This window comes from Rhinolophus sinicus, linkage group LG09 (assembly GCF_036562045.2).
Source record: "Rhinolophus sinicus isolate RSC01 linkage group LG09, ASM3656204v1, whole genome shotgun sequence".
Lineage (NCBI taxonomy): Eukaryota > Metazoa > Chordata > Mammalia > Chiroptera > Rhinolophidae > Rhinolophus > Rhinolophus sinicus.
The window spans coordinates 46,372,567-46,394,799 of NC_133758.1; the positions used below are offsets into that span (position 1 = coordinate 46,372,567).

Genomic DNA, 22,233 nt, shown 5'->3' on the forward strand with positions numbered 1-22,233 from the left:
ACTTTTACATTTATACTCTTAAAACACTTATAATAAAAGTCTCCGTGTTACACCCCTGGTAATACTAACATTCACATATATTATTTTTATAGAGCCTTAAATTTCAAAAGCACACTTCAATAAACATGATCTCATTTAATTCCCACAACAACTCAGTGAAGTGTTTTTTCTTGTTTTTGTTTTTTGTTTTTATGAAAAATAAATTAACTATCAAGAGGCCAAGAAACTGAGTGGTCTTAAACTACAATATGGTCTTCTGATCTTTCTCTCACACAGACTTAGTTTTGGGTTGAATACAGAAATTTGGAAGATATTTGTGTGCCCACTTTATTTTTATTTGCCTGACAATGACCCCTACATCTTATTATACTGTCAGATTTTCAGTATACCTAAGTAGACCTCTCTTAGTAAATTTTCCAAGAAATATATTAAACATTTTCCTATTCCTAGGTAGCATGGACTTTTATAAAGAATATAAAAAGAAAATTCAATAGACCATGATCTTCTTAAACTCATATAGAAGTAAACCTAAATAAGATATTACATATGAAATGACTCTCTTAAAAGAATCTCTCAAATGTTTAAAACAATTGGGAGTTTCAATACTATTTGAGAGCTAAGGTATACTTAAGTGTTTCATATATAATGTAGTTAATTCCAAGCCAGTATGAAATTCTAGGCTCTTTCCTGTCAATTCGTACCAAGAATTATGAATTACTGCTATTATCCATATACATTTAGGATGGGGATATATAAAGAAACTGAAGAATTAATGCACAAAAGGGGAAAAGTGTCTGTTTTCTTATATAGTAAAAATAAGATTAAATAAGAATACAGACTAAGTACTAATCATACATTATACACTTTAGGGAAAAAAAAAAGAATAAAAAGTACTAACAGCTTTTTTTCCTCTACAGATTTCCCAACATAACAAACAAATTAATGAAACAAGACAATTAACTGGGTTGTCAGTGAACACCATAGTAATACCAAAAATAACTAGGGATTGACTTAATGACAGGTCGAAGCAATTAAACTTGGCCTTAATTTTCCATTAAAACTGAAAGGAACAAAGGAACAAGACAAACAAATAAAGAAGCAAAAACTCATAGACACAAACAACAGTTTAGTGATTACCAGAGGGTAAGGGGGGAGAAAGGGATGGTAGAAGAGGGTAAAGGGGCTCAAATATATGGTGATAGAAGGAGAACTGACTCTGGGTGGTGAACAAACAATACAATATATAAATGATATATTATACACATGTACACTTGAAACCTATATGATTTTACTAACCAATGTCACCCCAATAAATTTAATAATAATAAAAAAATTCACTGGTAATCTCAAACCCAAATCTGTACTATGGTGAATGTAATCTGAATCAGAGTTGGGCATTAAAGTTGAATTATGGAACCAAATTCTAAGCATTCAGAACCCTGGATACAAGATTGAGTACAAAGTTAGAAAGGTTAAATAAAGTGGGTAGTAAAGAGTGGTGGTATCCTGATTACCCAATATTTATTTTATGACTTTATAGACTCAAAACGTTAGGTCAACAGTTTAAAGTTAAGGGTGAAAAGTTAAGGGTGAAACAGCCAAACTTTGATACTAAGAATCGTCAAAATGTGAAGCAATTTAAAATGGCAGTTATATAATTTCCCCTGGAAAGAATCAAGCTTGGGGAGTTTTAAAAGCAGTTGTCCTTGGAGATAATTTAATAAAATCAGGAAATGAGATTTGTGTTTAAATTAAATATACTGTATTTTGAGAGTATAAAATGATGATTTCAAATTATGTTTTCAAAACTTAAAAAGTGACCTGAGGTTTTACATATATTATTTTATTTTTAAAAATTCTGTAAAACATATTGCTTCAAGTTCTACAAATTAAAGACTGAGCATTGTATAGTTGAAACCTTTATAATTTTATTAGTCAATGTCACCCCAATCAATTTAATAAAATTAAGAAAGTAAAATAAAACAATAAAACGTATAGTAAATATATATATATATATATGTACTGACATCAGCAATCACACCAGAAGGAGATATGAATATGTTTAAGAAGAATATTTACAACCACAACAGTAGTAATATTAGTAATAGCTCACATGTATTGTGTACTTTTGTGTCATATACTGTGTCTTATTTATACTTCACAAAAATTCTCATAGATACATTCTGTGTTCTCACTTCAAAGATGAGAAAATTTAGAAAAAAGTTAGGTAATTTACACAATTTTAAGATGCTAGAAAATGGCAGATTTGAGATTACTGAAATTTAAAATATCAATCACCTTCAGGAATATAATACATATGAGATTTGAAAATAAATTTAATCTTGAAAAATATAATAGTGTCTTCCCAACTATGGTAGGCTAGGTGAGATTAAGGAAAATTCAACATAGTAGGACAGTTTATAGGTAAGATATTAAAGTCTTTATGGAGAAAATAGAATTAAAATCAAGAACTGGAAAACCTACAAAAGCCTTTATAATTGTCTGCACAATAGTTTAACATAATAACACCCATTTATTGAACACTTATTTATTGTGCCAGGTCCAATACCAAGCACTCTTTATAAACTAGCTCATTTAATTTTCACTACTGCCCCAGGAATCAGGCCAACATATGGCAGAGTCAGGAATCAAACCCGATAAACCTATCTGCTCCCCAAGTGCAAGTTCTCAACCACCGTGTTATAATCGGGGGCATTTACAGAACTTTAACCTTCCTGTTTCCCTTTATCAGGCTTTGCTCACTAGAAACTTTTGGGATATTCCTTCCCTGCAGTGTGCATAAAATACTTGAAAAGTTGTTACCCATTTTAGGTGAGTACAGATCCCAAGAGGTCTAGGCCATAAATACCTATTTATGTCTATTTATGTCTAACAGGTACTAACTCATCTTGAAACTCAAGTATTTGAGATGCAGAATAACTTGTATGCTTGAGAAGAAAAACCTTGGATGACTTTTTTTCTCAACATCTATCCACCCAGGACAAATTCATGTCATAGCAAAAGCACCTATTTTCATTCTTTAGCTTCTGTCCTCATGGCAGTCACTGGAGTGTATTTCAAAGAGACGGAATCACCTTTGCTCATCTTCTTCATCTCCCCCATCTATGTATTCCCTGCAGTAACTACTCCTGTTCTGCCATCTGATTCAATGTTACTGTCTTTCTCCAGTTCCAAGACTCTGTTAACTAACCTCAACTGGAACGACTGGCAATTTAGTATATTGGAACAGATAATTTTGGCGTTGAGGAAAAGATGCAGAAGTAAGGTTATATGCACTAGAAATACAGGTAAGAGAAGCTCCCAGTAAGGGAAACATTGACATAAACATGATCATAATAGGTACATTTTCATCATAACCAGTTTCAAAGAGATAGCCTTTCTATTTTACAGTTATTGATTTTATAGCAGTAGAAACAACAGACTGTAGCAATTACAGGTTTCATAAAACCGCTTGCAGTTATATTTTAAGAGAAGAATGCTTGTCATTAAATTCCCCTTGCACTAAATGTTAACTCCTTATACTTTACCTAAGTAATAAAAACATCTTCAAATACATCAGCATATGCTTAGCTAATAGAAAAAAACATATCAATCAATGTACCATTTGGTAGTAATCTATTTTTTTGCCCTCCACCAAGTGTCTACTTAGTTAATATAACTTTCCAATTTCAAACAAGGCAGAAATAATTCAGAACAGGTCATGACATAAAATATCACTCACAAAACAGTAAGTGTATTTTAAAACTCTTACCCAGTCTTAGTGAGACAAGTGTAATCTTCTCTGCAACAACTCCATTAATCTGGGATTATATCTGAGTAAATTGGATGTCCGCTGATCCTTTCAAGAGAGTGTCCCAGGAAAAGATGTGAGTTGTAATCACAGAAGGCTCTCCAAAGCACCTTCACCATGTGCTGAAATACAGAACAAAAAAGGAATGCAAGTCTGTTAACAGAGCTTCATAGTTACTTTTTCAATATTACTTATACATGTTAAACTCATGAATAGCAGCCTCACTCTTATCTTTTAACTCATAATTTAGAGGCAGGCTAGTCTAGTCATCAAGAGGATGGGCTCTGGGTCAGATGAGCAAGCTTAACATCACTGCTCAGCCAGAACACAGCTTGCTTTTTGGACAAGCTGTGTAGGTCTTCTGCACAGGACTGAAAAAAGTAACTGGTTAAATACAAGTTAAGGATTTTTAGCAGTGCTCAATGAAGACTAGTTATTTTATTTCTTCCCTCATTTTTTCTGTTCTCAGTTAAAACTAGGAAGGAAGACAGAAAGAATGTCCATTTATTGAGCAAACAATATATAAATATAAAGCACTGGATTGGTGCTTTAAGGAAATTATCTTACTTAATCCTCAAATGAGATGTTATTATTTCTGTTTTACAAGGAAGGAAATTGAGATTCAGGGGATTAGCAATTGATCAAAGTTGACAACAAGAAAGCAGGGGAGTTGGGGCTTAAACCATGTCAATCTGCTTTTCAAAGTCCTTGCTACTTCTGAACGCTTTCATATTTGAGGGGCGATATGACATATTTTGATGCTGTCCATAGCATAATAGCAAATATATCAAATTTAACACTTAATGGAAGTTAAAACGCGATACTATTTTTTATAAACTTGACCTACATAACTTACACCAAGTTTTAGGAGACAGATTGACTGAGACTAAAATTAGCCAGTGAAGTTCAGGACATGAAAAAAATTAAAACAATATTTAAAGAAATTTCTCTGTCTACCTCTCTATCATGAAGGATTGATTTATAGTGACATTTACCACCATAAAAAGATAACTTACAAAAAAGAAAACTTTTTCAAATTGCTTATAGTCAAATTTACAGATTAAAACTGTACTAAAGTCAATTTAATGAAAAAAAGTTTTTTCATTATAAAATTATCTTTATTAAAAATCTACAAAAAGTATAAAATAAAAATGTTCAATCATAATTCCACCACATCATCACAGTCATTGCTAATATTACAGTATATTTTCCTTTAGACTATTTTTGTTTGGTTAGTTACTTTTTCTAGATATATACCACAATTCTGTGCCCTGTTTATATTAAGATATAATATAAACAGTTCAAGGTTTAATAGTTTGTAAACATTTTCTTTATTAAATAATGCAATAACATACATTTAAAAATAAAATTTTCAATTTTAGCATTTTATTTTTATGGGATACAGATCTCTAATATCTTTTGTCTATACCAAACTCCAAAAAAATCTCTTGAAGAGAGGACATTCCTGTGTCTCAACTGGTAGGAAAACCTGACTGAATCTGACCTGCCCTGATACGAGGCCGCTCATCATCATCATTTATGACACAACATGAAAACTCTTAAAATTCACATTAGAAATATTAATGGGTTTGATTACAGGGTCCTACCCCAGAACATACCAGGAAGCATATATAATATAACCTATATATCCCATACTACCTAAATCTAAAAAGGTCTGAATTTTGAAACCCTTAAATTTTAGATGAGTAGTTGTGGAGCTAAAGTAATAGTAACATAGTCTTATATAGTGCTTACCGTTTGACAGACTTATTATTTTAACTACTTTACTTACAATAATCCTTCCAATACCCTAACAAGGTAAGTGCCATAATTAATCACATTTTACAGATAAGGACACCGAGGCACAAGGAAACTTCGTGACTTGTTTAAGTCCACATAGGTAAGAAGTTACAAAACTGTGACTTGAATCCAGAAAGTTTAACTCCAGCATCTGCATTCTTAACTCATAGTTTTTAATAAATATGTTTCACTCTCAAAAGTAAAATTAATATATTAATATCATTTTTAAAGTCTTCATGTATATTGTCAATAGACTGTCTTCTTAGAATGTGGTATTTGTACCAGTAGTGACTGAGAACTTCAAGCAGTTTCACACCATTGCTGTTACTGGTTGGAATACTGGGGGTGCCAAAAATATATATATACACATTTTAAGAGATGTTATCTATGCTCAAGCAGTAGTTCGCCATAATCAGAAGTGTCTGGACGCTGATGGTAACCACCTTTGAGCACCTCTTGTAATTGCAGAAGTTAAATGTGACTTGTATTCATCTTTTTGTTATTGGTATATGTTCAGCATTACAATTGATATAGTTTTTTCCTTTCTTAAAATGTGTATACATTTTCGTGGCACCCTCTGTATATTTTTAAATATTTGGTATTTGACAGACAAAGAAAATTAATTTTGTAGTTTGCTTTGATTTTAACTTACTTTTTGCGATGATGATGAACATGTTTGCTTATTTTTGTTATCATATTTGTTTTCTCTTCCTTCAATTATCTTTTTGAACCCTTTGCCTAGTTAGAGTTATACTTAATCTATTGGAATATTCCTGTTCATCATGCTAATCTGCATGGCCTCTTCCACGCTTGTCACTATCACCCATCAGCCCCAGGCGGCTGCCACTTCTCTCCTGTGGGAGGGACTTAGGAACTCCGTGTTCATGTTCATCTGGAAGAAGGTCCCTTTAAAGCCCAATCAATGCAGAGTGGCCTGTTTTTCTACCCTAGCTCCTTCCCTTCACTGTCCTCTTTCCCTCCTTTCTTCCCCTACCCCCACCATTCACTTGGGAACTGCTGGAATGAATTATTTGGAACCCCTTGGAATGTTCTCCTGAGATGACACTTCTTTCATCACAGCTTCTCAGGAATCAGAAACATTCCATAATTTCCAACATTGGTAACATTCAGAAACTCCAGTCTCTCTGAAGTTCATACTTCTCAGCTCTTCTGTGTTCTACCCATTCTTATCATCTAGCACCATCCTGGGCATCCTTCATTGTTCATTTAGTGAATAAATTTTGTTCCTTATGTGAGTAACTCATTCAACATTCCCAACCTCTGACACTTTTCTCAGTACCTCTCCAAGTTTTGGCTTTAGAGAATGAAAAGCCAAAGTAATTTCTCTTTCTACAAATCCTCTTCAAAAAAACTTTCAAATTTCTAGCAATCTAAACTGGAGATGACACCAATTCAACTGTCTTCCAGCCATTCCTGCAAGCATGTTTGTCTTTAACATATACTCATATGTGCGACATTAACTATCTCTTGTTCTCAGGTATGGAGGCAAAATGTTAAGGCAAGGAGAACAGTCTCATTAAAAGCCAATTATACTTCCCACTTCAAAGCTTTGCCAGGCGCTGCTCTCTCTGTCTGAAATTCTTCAGTCCATCTGCAATTTTGATCTACACCTGATTATCTAACTGCTCTTTCCCCAGGAAACCTCATAGAAGTCACTTCAGGAAGCTATCCCAGACACCTCAGGAATGCTTGGTGCCCCTACTCCCAACTTTCTCCCCCACAAAACACCGGGCATGCGCTGTTTCCCTTATTCACAGCTGTGTCCCCAATATTGGTACATTGCCTATCACTGAGGGAGCACGCTATAAATATTTATTGAATTAATTTGAATGCAAATTGTTAAAATATTTTGAAGTCAAATGTATCACTCTTTGATGACTGATAAAACTTGTACTTAGTATGCCCTTTCTGGAAATTTAATATCTGTTTAGTATTCTTTTTCCCCTAATTTTAGTGATTCGTGTTTGTTAGGGACTAGATTGTGTCCCTCCCACCCACCTACTAAATTCTTGTTAAAACACTAATCCCCAATGTGATGGAATTTGTAGATGGGCCTTGTAGTTAGGTTTAGATGAAGTCACGAGGTTGGAAAAATCATGATAGAATTAATGCTTTATAAGAGAAACCAGAGCTTCCCCTCAAGATATCTGAGGACACAGCAGAAAGGTACCTATCTGCAGGCCAAGGGAGGGCCTTCACCAAGACCTGAATCTGCTGGCACCTTGATCTTAGACTTCTAACCTCCAGAACTGTGGTATATAAATGTCTTGTTGTTTAAGCCATCCACGGCATTTTGTTATAGCAGTCAGACTAAGACAATGCTTTTTAATATAAAACTATTTAAACCATGTAGAATACATTAATATACAGTGTGAAGCTAAGGATAAGTGATTTTTTCTTCCAAATTGGTAATCAGTGACACAGTATCTTTTGTTATATATTAAATTCTTAAATATATTTATCATATATCCATTTTTGAATATATTTGTTATATTTCAAATTTCAAGTTACTATTTTGTTCTAATATTATATTATACTTTTGCTAATGTAACATTCTTAATTATTGCTGATTTAAATTACATTAAATATCCAATATGACACTTAACCTATAAATCATCCCTGCTGTTTTTTAATATATTTTCATCATTTTGCTCACACATCTATTTTTCTGGATGAATTGTATAATATTTTTGTCAATTTCCCAAAATATCCCAAAGAAGTTCAGTTGGAAAGTTTATCAAACATGAATTTGGAAAGAAGATACATCTTTATAAAATTTGCTTTTCCCATCTAAGAATATATTATGTCTATTCAACATTTTAAGTCTATTTCATATCTCTCAGTTAAAATGTTATAGCTTTCTTTGTAATGTATATTCCTCATGAAAATTATTCCAATGAATTATAAAAATTATTGTGAATAAAATTTCATTTTTTCCATTATAGTTTCTTCTTTTTTCTTTTTCCCCCTTCCTTCCTTCTTACCCTACTCCCTCCTTCTCTTCTTCTCTCTTTCTCTCTCTTTATTTCCCTTTAAGTAAATTTAATTCTACTATAACATATAGAAAATAAGAAACCATAATTATTCACTATACTGAATATTTTAAATTAAACACACCCTTGAAACCAGTATCCAGATCAAGAAGCAGAGCATTACCAATTATGCCCCTTCCCAGTGTCCACTCCGCACCCAATAGAGTCACAATAACCTCACTTATAAGGCCATATACTAGTTTTGCCTATTTATTAAACTTATGTAAATGGAATCATACAGTTTGAATATTTTTTGGTCTGTCCTCTATGATGTTATGATTTATAATGTTAAAAAAGAGACGTCAGGTCCAAAATGGAGTCACTTGTGCTAAGCCCAAGTCACCAAACTGAGACTTAAAATCAAACCTAATTACAGTTTCAGTTTCTCCCAGGAATGTAATCTTAATCAGTCGGTGTGGAATTTCCTGGTCAGCACTAGTGAGGTTGCCCTTAAGGAAGATGACCTTGTCTGAAACAATTTGCTTTCTTAGTCCCTCCTCCTTTCTGCCTATAAAAGTATTCACTTTCTACAGCTCCTTCGAGCTCCTTTCTATTTACCATATGGGATGCAGCCTGATTCATGAATCACTGAATGAATAAAGCCAATTAAATTTTTAAATTTACTCAGTTGAATTTTGTTTTTTAACAGTAATAAGAAATATATATTTGATTTTCCTTTTGTTCCTGGCACAGAGTTCCTAAAACTTTTGTAATTTCCTAAGCAATAAGAGCAATGGGACAATGTTTTGTTATAATATTTAGTCTTTTATCCTCAAATAGCTCCAGTACGTGAAATATAGCTCCAGAGTGATGATGGTGAAATGTGTGTCTTATTATTCATAACAAGCCCCTTTCAATCACATCTGAGTTTTTGTTAATGAGGTGACTTTCTGAAAGCCTCTAAGGATAGAGGCTGGTTGCAAGGGGTACCATCCACTTCATTAGCAGTGGAACTTTCAGCCCCATACTCTGACCTCCAGGGGGAGAAGAGGGCCTGGAAGTTGAATCAGTCACCAATGGCCAATGATTTCATCAGTGATGCTTATGGAATGAAGCCTCCATAAAACCCCAAAAAGACTGGGTTCAGAGAGCTTCCAGGCTGGTAAACAAGAACCCATCCACATGCTGGGAGGGTGGTATACCCTAACCTCCACGTGGACAGAAGCTTCTATGCTCAGGACCCTTCGAATCTGGCCTTACATACCTCTCATCTGGCTATTCATTCAAACCTTTTAATATCCTTTGTCATAAAGTGATAATCTAGTAAGTAACCTGTTGTGCTAAATTCTCTGAGCCACCCTGTCAAATTAATCAAACCCAAGGAGGGGGTCATGCGAACCTTCAATTTACAGACTGTTTGCCAGAAACACAGGTAAAAACCTAGACTTGTAATTGGCATCTGAAGGAGAGGAGGACAGTCTTGTGGGATAGAGCCCTTAACCTAAGGGCTAATGCCATCTCCTGGTAGACAGTATAAGAATTGAGTAAAATTGTAGGACACCCAGCTGGAATCTGGAGAATCTGAGAATTGCTTGTTGTGGGAAAACCTCAACATACTTGAAGTACTCAGAATAGTAGTATTAATACAATGTTAAGTATTGAGAGTTAGTGAGTAAAGAAAACAAAGCATTTTTTGACACCTGTTTCACTCAGCAGTATGAGTATGCAAAATTTGTCCAGTTTGTTTGTTTATCCTTACTGCTATATGCTATGATTGTACCATAATATATTTATCTTCAAACAGAATACAATATCGTATTAAGAAAATAATGCATACAAACAAGTGGGATTTATTCTAGAAATGCTAGGTTGGTTCATATTAGGAAACCTGTTAGTATCAAATGCCATATAGTAATCTCCATATATAATAACATTTCAACATTCGTTCATTATAAAAACACTCAAGAAAACAAGAGAGATGGACACTTTCTTAACATAAAAAAAAAAAAGTTTATATTCCTCAATCTCAAAACCAGTTTCTTACTTAATGGAAAAATACCAGAAGCATTTCTACTCAGATAAGGAATGGGGGAGGATGCCCAGTATCTCCATTATTGTTCACTATTGTACTGAAAGTGTTACCAAATGCAATTAGAGGTATCAAAATAAATCACTTAGAGGTATAAGAATTGGTAAAGAAGAGGTCAAACAATTTCTACTTATAGATGACGTGATATCTGGAAAATGCTAAAGAATTGATAACAGTATTACCTCAAATAATAAAATAATTTAATAAGGCAAAACAATATGAACCAATATTCAGAAATTAATAGTTTTCATATACATTCCATTACAAATAAGTAACATAACCACTGAAGGGAATGGGAAAGAATAGATCTAAGCAACTTTCAGAAACAGTAATTTGATTGCGTATTCTAAAGCTAAAGACAAAAAGAACTTTGCGCATACATAGTATACTAGTTAAAGAGATGGTTTTCCACAGATGTATGAAATTGCAGTTGTGAAACTACTTTACCTGTATTTTCAGATTGAGTAAATAATTAATATATTTATGATAATGAGAGTGAGGTTTCTCAATGTTAAAAAGAGGAGTTATTAATAATAGATGAGATTTGACTGGAATGAAACATGTGATGTTGGACTGGAATCAGATATATCAATATGAATTCATGATTGTGTCTATATGTGTGTGTATCCACAAATAAATATAAAACAGTTGTAGATTGTGTATGTGTGTTTGTATATATACATATATGTCCTAGTTCCTAGTTCTGTCAGGTAAGAGAGGACCTAAAAGCAATGGCAGAAGATCAATGAGCACACCTGAAATCCAGATATTGGTTTCCAAATACTCTTCTTCAATAAAATGAACCAAAATCTTTGTAGAAACCATCAACTTCAGGAATGATGCAGAGATAAGCATGATGAGAGAATGAAGCAAGATGAGCCCACAAAGATCTTGTTGTGCCAGAAAGTAAGCAAGTGCTCAAAATGTGATGGCATGTCAAAAGGACAGAGATGCCAGCCTGTAGGGGCTCCCAATGGCCAAACCTAGGATAAAGTGAACAACAAACTAAATAACAATAATTAATTTCATCTCATGGTATAAAATATATATCCTTGATTCCGTACGAGTCAGCATTTGAATGCGTAAGGATGAAGTTCTTCCTTACAGTAGAATTCAATTAATAAATACAGAGGGAATGATGCAAATAGAAAATCACCATCTCGCAAACACCATAGTAATAATTGTTGCAGAAGCAAGAATCATTGATGGAGGTTAAAATTAGTAGGTAAAGGTCTATGAGAAAACAGAATATTTGCACAGTCTCAAACTGTCTCCCCGAAAGATATTTATTAACTATACAAGAAAATATGTAAATTATACTGGGGAACAGTTACAGACTCCACCTCTATCAAGTGTTCAAACTTAACATCACCAGGAATGAGATGCATCACTAACCTCTTAATATGATGCACTGAGGTCACATCTTCACTTCTAGGATATTCTTGCTAAAAATGAGTAATCTGAATTATATCATGAAGAAAAATCAGATAGACTCAAATTGAGGGGTATTCTGCAAATTAACTGGCTAGCACTTTTCCAAATATTAAGATCATGAAGAGGGACAAAGTCCAGGGAAGTTCCCCAAATCAAAAGCGAATAAAGAGACATGAAAACTGAATGCAATGCATGCGATGTAAAGCACAGAATAGGGAATATAGTCAATGGTATTGTAACAGCTATATATGATGTCAGCGGGGTAGCAGGTTGGGGGAGGGGTTATCACATTGTGAGAGGTGTAAGTGTCTAATCATTATGTTGTTTTGTACACCTGAAACTTAAATATAAAAAAATAAAAAATAAAAATAAAACATAGCTTGATATAACTGAAAAACAAAAATAAATGCAATACATGATCCTGAATTTGATCCTAAACGAAAAAAAAAGAAGAAGAAAAACATTGGTGGCACAATTTGCAAAATTTAAAGAAGGTTTATAGACTTTTTCAATATTAATTTCATGATTTTATAATTGTACCACAGTTATGTGAGATGCTGACATTCAGTGAAGATGGGTGATGGGATTATGGGAATGCTGTAATATTTTTATAAATGTTTTGCAATTCAACTTAGTTCAAAATGAAAGTTTAAAAACATTTTAAAAGCACCTAGAAAAAGAAGAGCAAACTAAATTCAAAGATAATAGACGAAAGGAATGAATAATAATGAGTACAAAAATCAACTGAGTTGAAAGAAGATATAATGGAAAAAACCAACTATGCCAAAAATTGTTTCCAGAAATGCTTAATAAAACTGATTAAGAAGAAAAATAAAATTTAGCACTACCATATTAAAATGAGGGCATCTCTACAGTAAATAAAGTCTAAGAAAAAATTTATGACAGTAACATGTAAAACAGACAGTCAAGAAGCACATCCACACATATATTGTCACCTGATTTATAACAAAGATGCCATCTCAATGACAGGGGGAAACAATGAATTGGGTTTTTTGAATAAAGGATGCTTGATAAATGAAAAATGCTTGTGAAAAAAATAATAAATCTTGATCACTTACACCGTATCCAAAACTTTAAACATTAAAATAATGTCAGATGGATTATAGACTAACATGAAAGGTGAACAAGATAACTTCTAGGAAAATAGCTAAAATCACAAAACCCAATAATTCCTAGTGTTGGTAAAGATATGGTGAAAGCAGAATTCATATGTGACTGGCCCAAGTGTAAATTGGTTCAATAACTTTGGAAGACGGTGTGGCTAAAGCTGAACAGATGCATAGCCTTTCACCAATAAATCCACTTCTAAGTATATAATCAAGGGAATAGTATGTGTGTGCACCAAAAGATGTGCAGCGAATCTTCATAGTTGTTTTACTCATGAAAGCCAAAACCCAGCAAGAAGGCAAATGTTTATCAATAACAGAAGAGATGAACAAATGATGCTATATTTATAAAATTGTTCTACAGACATAAAGAAGATCAAACTATTGTTGCCTAAAACATGGATCAATCCCACAGAGATAATAGGGAATAAAAAAAATATCAAGAGAGCAAAGTTATTGTATCATTCCATTAATACAGATTAAAAATCTGATAACACTAATTTATAGTAGAAAAGTGCATTTATAGTGATTATGTTAGGGGTCATTAGGAGGTATGACAAAGGAGTTCTTTGGGCTGGTGATAATATTCTGTATCTTTATATTATTGGGGGTTATACAGGTGTATTCACCCATCATTTTACCAATCTTTACACTTAAGATTTATGGACTTTACTGTATGTAGGTTATAATTCAGTGGAAATTAAGAGCCAAAACATTTTTTGAATGAACCCTTCTGTCACGGTTTCATAGTTTAAATATGCCCCATTATCAGACAAGTTTCCAAAGGATGCAATTAAAACCAAGTATTAATATCTGAGAATACATTTCTCCATAAAATTATAGAAGAAAAAGAACTGTTTTTATTCTCCTTTGCTGAAAATGGATGCTTTATCTGTCTGTTTATTACTTTGTAGAACAAGTCAAGATAATATTCTGGCTTTTAGTATAAATGCTGATTATTCCATCTGTTCAGTGTTTCTTTCTTCTCAAAAAATAGGAGAAAATGTTATCTCCTAATATGATGCATGTATATGTATATGTATATGTATATGTATATGTATATGTATATGTATATGTATATGTATATATACATGTATAACAACTCCTTTCCTTAAGGATGTCACATTCTGTTGTGGGACACATGGAGTTATAATACAACTAAATCTATAGTCAACATGTGAAATGTGAGTACTAGCCTCACAAGTACTGATTTCTACTAATAGAATGCTTGATTTCAGGATCTCTCTTAGCCATCATACCAACTAAAGGGCTTATAATACAATGTTTTGAACATGGCTGGATATCAATATATTGTTTTCCAAAATCCCATAAGGTAACGCCCTTAAAGACAAAAAGAAAAAGTTCAATTATGATCGAAGTCTCTTAAGAAAAAACCAGGAAATACATATACATTCAATTTTAATAAGCAAAATAAAAAATAAGTTAAATCTGGCAGTTAGGATATGTTCCAATTACCCAGAGAATTTACTTATTTATCACCCTTCTGTTCAACACTTTCATCAGGTAAATGAAGCATTATTGTGCATATACATTTATAGATCCAGCAAAAAAAAAAAAAAAAAAACACACGAAAAAACGAGAAGCTGTAATAGGACCATTTGGATAATCATATTTCCCCTAGAACTTAAATAGAGCTTCTTAAAATACAAATATTTTTTTCCGTTATACTTTAGAGGTTCTCTTTTGACTTTTGTTCTACTGAAGTCACAGAATATAAATAGTTTCTCAGTTCCTCTGAATTTAACTCTTCCTACTGCCATTACCAATGTTTCCATTTGTAAGTTGGAGCTAATTACTTAACTATTATTAGAACCCAGATTGCGACATGTTATTGTCTTACTAATTAATCTCTCCAGGAGACTTTGGAATTAATATAGGCCATTTTGCAAAAACAATGACCACTAAAATCATGGCCCTGATACACAGTGAGGTGAGCATACTCAAATATGGTCCATTGCTTTAGAAATTTAGCAAAAGATGGAGAGATTAACCAAAATAACCTGCAGAAAAGCATAAAGACTATATCAGTTCAAAGCTATAAGAAAATGCTACCTTAGCAGACAGTCTTCTGCCTTTATGATTCTCTCCAACAATGATGTGAACACCACAGAAAGGAATATTAAAGAATTACATAATCCTGTCTTCAACCAATTGTTAGCTTGTTTGCTGTAGATTCAAGCACTGCCACAGGCTTCTAATGGCTGGCAACTCACACTGTGGAAAATGTCAGTGGGCTTTGCTACTCTACTAGCTGTGCTCCACAGAGCAGAAAATTAAGCCTGACATATTTGGGGAGGAGTTTTTTGGTTTGTAAGAATTTACAAAAATAGCCACACTTATTTATTCCAGAGTCACATTTGTAAGTTCTTAGGAGCTCCGAGATAAATAATTTAATTACACATGCTAAAATTTTATATCATTCTGACTCAAAATCTACCTAATAGACTTCTCTTTCTAACTTTAAAATATACATATATGCACAGCACAATAAGATACTTTTAAATCTATAGCTCTTGAAAATAAACTGAAAAAAAATCAATACATAAAATCATGTGTTTCTGCTTCAGTTTATTTTGATTCCTTTGAATAAAGACAGGTCTGAATAAGTAATCATTTATCAAAATATTAGAGTTTCATCATGAATAAGCTAGATTCAATGTACAAATGTAATTATTAATTTAAATCATGTTTAGGCTATACTAGGCTCAAATTTATTTTATTTTATACATTTTGTTTGCACTATGTTAAGATTTAAAACTCTGTACTCTTCTTTAGTAAGGGCTTCATTTTGGTATACAAGTATTTGAAACATGTAAGTGATTTTTTTCTTTCTGTTATAAGCAATAACAAGAATCACATTTCACAGATTTGTGTGCTCACAATTTACAAATCTGTTAAAAAAAACCTATGAGGCACTAAAATGTGACCAACAATAAGATCATCATTGAAGAAAAATATTCATAGTGCTTTTCTAGAAAAGTTTGCACAACTTTTGCAATAACATCAAACCCCTTATTTAATCTCTCAGGTATTTGCCAACTTCATCAAAACAAGAACAGACCTCTCTATCTCTAGCCATATTTCTTTCTTACCTGACTTTGATGGTTCTCTCATGCAATCTAAAGGGAAGAATTGCATCCAGCTTCTAGATTCTATCACAATATGACAGACACATTTTATTATACATGCCTAGAATCCCAGCCTTCAGAGAAAAATGCTCCCAAAACTCTCCTTTCCCCCAACACATTACTCCTCATATGTATGTAAAGTTAGTACATTCATCACTACCGCTTTCTCTTACCATGGATTGAAAAGTCATCCTCTCAGCCTTTTGAAAGGCCTGTTGATCAAGCTAATGACATTTACTTAGCACGTGCTAATTGTAAGTCACTGTTCTGTTGCTCTGAGGGATACACATGCACATAGGAAACTAGAGGCTTTACTTAAACAAAGATAAATGTCCTGTGATTCCTGTTTGTTTTATAAAGTAGCCTCTGATGCCTGAAATTTCCTTCATCTCCTAGGAGTCACATAATCTCCTATCCACTTGGCCACACACCTTAATACATCTTGTCTTTTCCATCAAGTTTTCATTTGAGTTAAGAAAAGCCAACATTTTCCTCCTCCAATAACCACTACCCAGAATTCTGTACACTCTTGACTTTTGTCCTTAAAACAGTCATGAACAGTATTTTATGGAAATGTGTAATCTTTTATTCTTATTTGACTTAATATTTATCAGTGATCCTCTGTATGTGACTCTCCATTACTTTTGTATGTGTGGCTCTAAATTCTTAGAGAAGAGGGACTACTTGTGACTTTTTGAGCCCTCACTATGGTTAAACACTAACGTCCTCTGTGATATGACAATTATCATATTGTAGATGCTCCTTCGTTAACTCCTGAAAAGTCTTTTGGCATGCAGAATTGAATGTCAAAAAGCTATACATCAAGTACAGTGTCCAGAAAGCAAGTATTCGGGTAACAAGTCTAGCTCTTAGAAAACTCTCCTGCTTTAAATTATTATGTCAAGAGTTCATGGCATTTAAAATACAAATCACCACACACTGAAGTTTCTGGTATTGAACTGTTCACTTTCTGCCTTCAGAATACTGGGCTACTTATCTCATGCTTTGTTTGTTTTATCTTGTTCTTCCTTTCTCTGTAGGTCCCAGGGGATAGGTACACTCAATAATGGCATCCCGCTGAGCATGAGGCAGCAAGTCAGGATACATTGTGGACCGCCCTTCCCCAGCTGACATGATTCAAATGACCTGAAATGGCAACATCTGTTCAGTCAAGTTATTACAAGCAGCTTCAAGAGGGAGCCCCACACTGAGGAAAACAACCACAGCACAGCCTCCTTCTGGTCCCCACAAGGCTGCAGCCCGGATTGACACTTTTCAGATCTTGCTTTCTCCATCGCAAGATTATTTCCTCTTCAATATAAAAGACTCTCTGCAGCCTTTTGCTTCCGGTTAATGTTTTTTTATGGTAAACAAATTTAGATTAGAGGAAACATTATTTTCAGAATAAGAATGAAAAGCATTTTACATCTAAAAACGTAGAAATCTTGAACCTCTATATTTTAAACATATAGTTAAATATATAATATATACAAAAATAATATGCATAATATATTATTTATATATAATATATATTACTTTTGTATATATTAATGTACATATATTGAACTATATATTTTTTTCTAAACTGTTTTTCAAATTTTTTTTTTTATCCTGTAGGTTAGTATTGGGCTCATCGGTATTAAGCTTGCATCAACTTGTAGGCACTTTGAAGTTAAATAATCTCTGTCCCTTTGACAAATAAAATCTATAGATTAAAACAATACAAGAACCCAAAGGTACAATTCCTAGGTTGCTGCCATCACATTTCACCCTAGGGGATGAGTAGTTTTAGTACCCAAGTGTGTATGACTCAGATGAATCAGCTTTCAAGCAGAGGCATAATAAAAATACGCACTGGCTATTGCTCCTACTGACGACCCGTACGGGGGCGGGAGGGCTCTGTGAAAAGCACAGCTCACTGTCCTTCATGGCACAGATTGAGAAGATCTCCACATCTCCATATCTACTAAGCACAATCTTCTTTTAAACAAACATCAGATCTGTATATACACGTCACAGCAGCTGTTCAATATTTTAAAATATGGGCAGGGTTTTAACAATCCTCAAGCTGGAGGTACAGGTAAGCTCCGACTTTTCTGCAATTAATCTCGTCTTAAAAAGAAATCTCTCCCTATGCACACATCAGAATAGCTAAAATAAAAAAGAGTGAAAACACAAAATGCTGGTCAGGATGTGGAGAACCTGGGTCATTCATACATTGCTGGTGGAAATGTGCAATTGTACAGCCATTCTAGCAAACATGTTGGTAGCATCTTATACAACTAAACATGCAAATAACATACTATCCAGCAATTGCACTCTTGGGCATTTGTCCCTGATATATGAAAACTTATGTTCACATAAAAACCTGTACACAATTGTTCAGAGCAACTTTCTTCATAATAGCCCCAAACTGGAAACAGTCCAGATATCCCTCAATAGGTAAATGCATACCATGGAATACCATTCAGCAATTAAAAGGAACTACCGTTTCCCCCAAAAATAAGACCTAGCTGGACCATCAGCTCTAATGAATCTTTTGGAGAAAAAATTAATATAAGACCTGATATTATATTATATTATATTATATTATATTATATTATATTATATTATATTAGACCCAGTCGTATAGTATAATAAAACCAGGTATTATATTATTATATTATATTTATTATAGTATAAGACCGTATATTAATTTTTGCTCCAAAAGACGCATTATACCTGATGGTATGGCTAGGTCTTATTTTCAGGGAAACATGGTAACTAGTGACAGGTATACTGCTTGGATGAATCTTAAGAGAATTATGTTGAGTGAAAAAGTCAGTTCCCAAAGGCTATATACTCTACGATTCCATTTGTATAACATTCTTTTTTTTTTTTTTACTTTTCTTTTTTTTTTTAATGAAAGCTTATTGGAGTGACAATGCTTAGTAAAGTTACATAGGTTTCAACAAAATTATACAGGTAGAAAAAAGATTAGTTGTTGCCAGGGGTTAGGGATGAGGGATGCGTGGCTTTAAAGAGGTAGCATGTGGGAGTCACGTGGTTATGGAAACTTATGGATCTTGATTTCTTCTGGTGGTTACACAAATCTACATATGTGATAAAATTGCATAAATCACACACAAACACACACATACACATGAATGAATGTATAACTGCTAAAATCTTAATAACCTCTGAAGGGACACTGGGTTAAGGATACACAGGACTTCCCTGTACATTTTTGCAATTTCCTGTAAATCTATCATTTCAAAATAAAAAGTTACAAAAAGAAAGAGAAATCTTCTCTGAATCCTCCATACTCTTCTAGCTACTACTCTCTGCTTTCCCTTCTGCTCCCTTTATAGAAATCTTCTCAAGGGTTGTATGTGTTTGCTGTCTCTAACACTCCCACTACACAGCTGTTTCGAATGGGCCCCAATCACAGCTCTGATCCCTCCACCAGCTCCACCTAAAGTGCTCTTGTCAAGATCACCAATGACATCCACATTCCTCAGTCTAGAGGTCTGTTGTTAATCTTCATTGCATATCTGTCATTCCTGACACAATGGCCACCTTTGATAGAAGCGATCACACTGGTCCTTAATACCTTCTTTACTTCATCAACTTTTCTAGTTTTCCTTTTCTCTCATGAGTGGCTCCTTCTCAGTCTCATTTGGAGCTTCCTCTTTATTTCTCAGAGACTTCTCTTCTCTGTCTACTAATTCTGTTGGTAAATCTACCCGGTCTGCCCAGTTTAAAAATTGTCTATCCACTGACAACTCCCAAATTTATATCTCTAGTCCAGAACTCTTCTCTTAATGTCATGTTTGTATCCAACAGCCATTGTAAATCTCTACATTGCAAATAGAGAACTAACAGGCAACTTAAACTTTACATGTACCAAATTAAACACCTGATGAGCCACCAAATATACCCATTCCATTATTTTCCTATGTCCAAAATTGACAACTTTGTATTTCTTGTAACAAAAGCCAAAATATTGATGTCATGATTTTCTCCTCTCATTCTCTCATATATCATGTCAGAAAATACTGTTGGTTCTGCTTTCAAAATACATCCTGAATCTAAGCACTTCACACCACCTTCACTATTACCATCCTAATCTAGCTCATTATTATACTTGGCGTGGATTCTAGAAATAGTTTTCTATATGTCTACTCTGGCCATGCTCTCTACAGTATAGGTCCAGTGCAGAGACCTAAGTGATTTCTAAATCTTAAGTTATATCATGATATTGCTCTGCTCCAAAAGACCCTATATTTTCTGGACCTCATACCTTACTATTATCCCACTTATTTGTTCTGTTTAGTCCACTGGCCTCCTTGCTCTTTCTAGACTATACCAAGTACATGCCACCAAGACTCTTCATTTCTTGTTCCCCCACAAAGATAACCCTCCCCCTTCCCAATTCAGGAACTCAAATGTCACCTTCTAAGATAGAGTCTTATTATTCTATACCTTACTGTTCTGCATAGGATTCACCACCCCCATCATAAATGATATACTATATACGACTATATATCTGACAATTAAGTTCGTGAACTTATCCTAGAAAAAGTGCTACATACCTCATTGCTGAATATCACTTTGGTCACTTTCAAAGTACTCCCCTTGGGAAGCTATGCACCAAAGCCAGCACTTAGTCCACCCTTTCAACCAATTTTGGAACTCTTTTTCTGGAATGGCCATCAGAGCTGTCATCGTATTACCCTTGATGTGTTGAATGGCATCAAAATATCTTCTTTTCAATATTTCCTTTATCTTTGGGAAAAGAAAGAAGTCATTTTGGGGGCCAGATAAGGTGAGTAGGGAGGGTGTTCCAATAGTTGTTTGTTTACTGGCTAAAAACTCCCTCACAGACAGTGCCATGTGAGCTGGTGCATTGTTGTGATGCAAGAGCCATGAATTATTGGTGAAAAGTTCAGGTCGTCTAACTTTTTCATGCAGCCTTTTCAGCACTTCCAAATAGTAAACTTGATTAACTGTTTGTCCAGTTGTTAAAAATTCATAATAAATGAGCTCTCTGATATCAGAAAAGGTTAGCAACATTGTTGCAACAAGTTCACGAACTTAATTGTCAGACCTCATATATGCTATACATATATATATCATACACAGAAGGTGCCAAAAAAATGTGTATGCATTTTAAGAAAAGAAGAAACTATTAAAATTTTAATACTCAATATATACCTATAACAAAAGATGACTACAAATCATGTATATACATTTTTGGCACCCCTGGTATATCATATATATATATATATGTACATATATATATATATATGTACATATATCATATATAGGATATGTATATATATATGTACATATATCATATATAGGATAAATTATACACATACCATTTATTCTTTATTATGTTTGGATTCCCATTAGAAAACAAACTTCATAGGATAAGAGTTTTTGTCTGCTTTTTTCTTTTTCCCTTTTGAATTACCAGTGTCTAAATCATGCCTGGAACATTTAAGACTCTCAATACATAACTGTGGTACAAATGAATTATTTACTCAAGCAATTATACAAGTAATTCTCTACTTCCAAGTAAAATGAGAGTTGGAGTATTGGAGTAGCATGTACTCTAAGAAAACCACAGAGAACCCTTCTACTCTATGACTGACATGTCTGCAAGAGCAGCAAATGTCACCTCATATGTCTGCCAGTCAGATGGCCAACTACATCACAGTCACAGCACCTTCCACTGAACAACAAACTGAGCCCCCGCCCCAGAGGGCAGGGCTCATCTGCTCCCTATTTCCAGGATTCCACAACCCCAGTGCACTAAGAAATGTAGATGGTAGGAGGCATGTGC

The 22,233-nt window shown here is 33.8% G+C and overlaps 1 protein-coding gene across 8 annotated transcripts in view; it reads right to left on the minus strand.

Moving 5' to 3' along the window:
* Positions 1–22,233, minus strand: part of DLGAP1 (DLG associated protein 1) — an 860,924-nt gene that overhangs the window by 728,392 nt on the left and 110,299 nt on the right. For 7 of the 8 annotated variants that reach the window (XM_019755703.2, XM_074340269.1, XM_019755707.2 and 4 more), the window contains exon 2: positions 3,773–3,933. The gene's annotated coding sequence lies outside the window, so the exon portion shown is untranslated. Of the gene's footprint in view, positions 1–3,772; positions 3,934–15,327; positions 15,450–22,233 lie in introns of those variants that run through there. The other variant, XM_074340268.1, reaches the window with a different exon arrangement.